We start from the raw sequence: 3,263 nt of genomic DNA on the forward strand, positions 1-3,263 counted from the left end.
TATATCATTTTGGAGATCTGACATACCTGACATAGTTCAGTTCTCATTGTTCTTCTCCTTCTCCTTCCTCAGCCTGATGCGCCAAGAGCGGCGAGGCGGTGGAGGCAGCGGGATGTAGTCTTCTACCACAATTGGCGTGGTCATGTCGCCCAGCTGTGGGATCGCCGACGCCACCACCGGCGCGTGGTCATTGTCAGGCAACACCACCATCGTGAGGCCACCTTCAGGCAGGACGGGCACGACCATCGCTAGGTCATCCTCATCCACCACCATCTCTTGCCCATGGTCAGCCACCACCATCTCTTGCCCTTGGTCAGCCACCACCAGCGCTAGGTCATCCTCAGCCTGATGCCCATCGTCATCCTGCAGCTCCTCATCCCCACTCTGCTCCTCTTCTCCCCCCACTCCAGTCCGGATCATCCTTCTTGTTGTATTTGTTGCTGCCAGAATCGCTGCTGCTTTTGCTAAAGCCAGAATCGGTGTTACTTTTGCTACAGCCATAATCGCTGCTGCTTTGGTTGTAGCCAGTGTCGCTGTTGCTGCTCCCATTGCATGTCCAAATGCAACAATGACCGTTAACAATCGATGTGAGACAAAGCCAAATGTAGAGGAATAAGAAGAGGCAGAACGTACTGGCATCATCATCGTCAGCGTAGTGCATGCGACACATAGTCGCGTTGAACACCTTCACGATGAGCATGGTGGCATCGTCGTTGTACCTGAAGAGAAGGAAGTACCCCAGCCGCAGGTCGTAGGCACGGTAGAACTTCTCCCACCCACGATACAAGTACATGTGGCCCTCCTTGATCACCAACTCCACATCCCACAGCCTGCGTAACCCGCTGTCGGCCTGTCGCAGCTTCACATTATTTGGCGGATCTTCACCCAGCATGTTCATAAAACTGTCAGGCAGCCTCGCAGTTTGGGACAATGAGTGATGTAGCAAACAACAAATATCATAATGAGATGGGTGAAGGGGATATCTCTTGTTTTATATACCTGCGTCATGGATGATACTAAAGTCCCAAGTATGATACCGAAGAACTCGAAAGCATCCAACTCGTACTGCGGTGTGGCAGTGAGGGGGTGGCTGCTTCCCCCCATCTCTGATAAGCAGTAGAAGAGACCAATTAGTGCCCTTACAATAGATCATAAAACATGCATGAAAATAACCACTCTATATCAAGTTTATCCAAGCAAAATCTCTCATTGTGAAAGCAGTGGGCAAAGTAATGGAGAGTAAGCTGGACAACAAGCACAACAAATAAAAAGAAACAGGAACGATAACAGGCTGTACTGAAAGTCCAATTGTACTGGACTATAAATTAGGGTAACAATGACACAGAACATGGGAGCACCTAGTACACATTAGCAAAACAAAAAGGTACCACGCTTAAAAGGAAAGACCTATACAAACACCTCATATTAATAAGGTTGCTTGAACAAGTGTTATCTATCAATACATTTGGGGATTAGCACTAACAATTCAGAAGACCAAATGCTAACAAGGCAATCAACTAACTTGTTCAGTTACAGAGTAAGATCATCTGCAGCCCCATCATGATAACCAGAAAGAGGAATGTCCATAGACAAACCTTTGGTTAAACAAGGTATGTATGGTCTCAGTTCATCTCTCAATTCACCAACTTGACTGATAGGCATGTTAATACATCTACCATATAAACCTTTGGTTCAGAAAAAGTATGCAAACAACATTGCAACCGATGATATCACAATCATAGTGCCATTCTAAACCAATAGCACATTTGATTCAAGGTATGAGGTGGGTCGGCCAAACCCTTTTTTGGAACAAAGGCACATATACAAAAGACCACTTATGCCAACAGTATGGTTTATATCAGATTCAGAGTTAGAAACAGGAAAACCGGTGCTTCAAAGCCTACTGGACACAATTTATGTCGTAACACCATACATAAAGTGATGAGCTTACATACTACTGTACAAGCAAATTAACTGAATAGTATTGTGTCAAGTTCAGTTTGAAAATTCAGTTACTGCTTGAGTGATTTGACACCAAAAATTACTCCCAAAAATTACAATGACTGTATATTGACTGCATATATTCACTGTATAGGACTGAATTCAGTCAAGAAAACCTGTCAATTTCTGTTCACTGCATATATTCACTGTACAGGCTGTCAAGTTCTATTTCAGCTCAAGTTTCATTACAACACAAACATTGTAATTCATCTGCTCACACAAAAATTAATAATCAAAATCAAATTACAATAGGGGTCCCAGGTTTGACCCCATGATACGTGCTATCCTGGGATTATTCCTCTTCTGAACAAACCATCATGCATCATTTTCTAACCAAGGCATAGCTCAGGAAAACCACTTGCTTTGACCAGAACTAGCTGATTACCCCAAATCTCATGGTAAAATTAGCAAGGCAGAGCATTTCTCTTACATGACCATAGCAAGAATGACACACTCAACTTCATTGCTTCAACCACATGGACAACAGAGCAAATGTTGGAAGTTGACAATATACTTTAGATTCACACATGCTCCCGTAATTATTTTGTCTGTATCTTTAGATTATCTACTTTAGGCGCAATCATACACAATTCTGACTAATTCATCATTGTAGGCCAGCATGAAACACACTCCTCCAAAAAAGCCTAAAATTCCACTATTATTGCCTGTAAAAAGGCCTAATATCCACTAGTATTGCCTCTAAAAAAGCCTTAAAAGTCCAATATTGTTGACAATCAAAATATGATCTGAACTATCAGGAGTTAACTGAAAAATGAGTGGTTGTTGGCATGAGGGAGTAAACTGATTGTTGGCACAAAAATATTGGTTCTGCAAACATGAAAACAGTCACAAAAATAATGCACTTGGTTTGTGTTGAGTTTTTGCTTTCAGGGATTGGTTTGTGTTGAGTTGTTAACCTAAAGGTTCGGCAGTTTGAATCTCCTTTAGCTAGTTTGAATCCATGGACTACCCTATTTGAATCTCCTTTAACCTAGGGAGGAAGGAGGAAGGAGGAGAGGTACTTGGTCGCCAGAGGGGTTGGGGTCGGGGTCGGGGTCTGAGCTCGTCCGGGTCCTCGCTCGTCGCGGTCGAAGGGCCAGTGGCGGAGGACGGCAAGGGCAGGTGGGTGGGCGCGTCGGGGCCACGCTCGCCGGCTGCTGCAGGGGCCGGAGGAGGCCCTTGCTCGTCGGAGGAAGGAGGAGAGGAGAGGAGCGTGCGACGCGCGCTCGGCCGATCCCGTTCGTGGGGCGCGGGGGCGGCGG

This window comes from Triticum dicoccoides, chromosome 1B, assembly GCF_002162155.2.
Source record: "Triticum dicoccoides isolate Atlit2015 ecotype Zavitan chromosome 1B, WEW_v2.0, whole genome shotgun sequence".
Lineage (NCBI taxonomy): Eukaryota > Viridiplantae > Streptophyta > Magnoliopsida > Poales > Poaceae > Triticum > Triticum dicoccoides.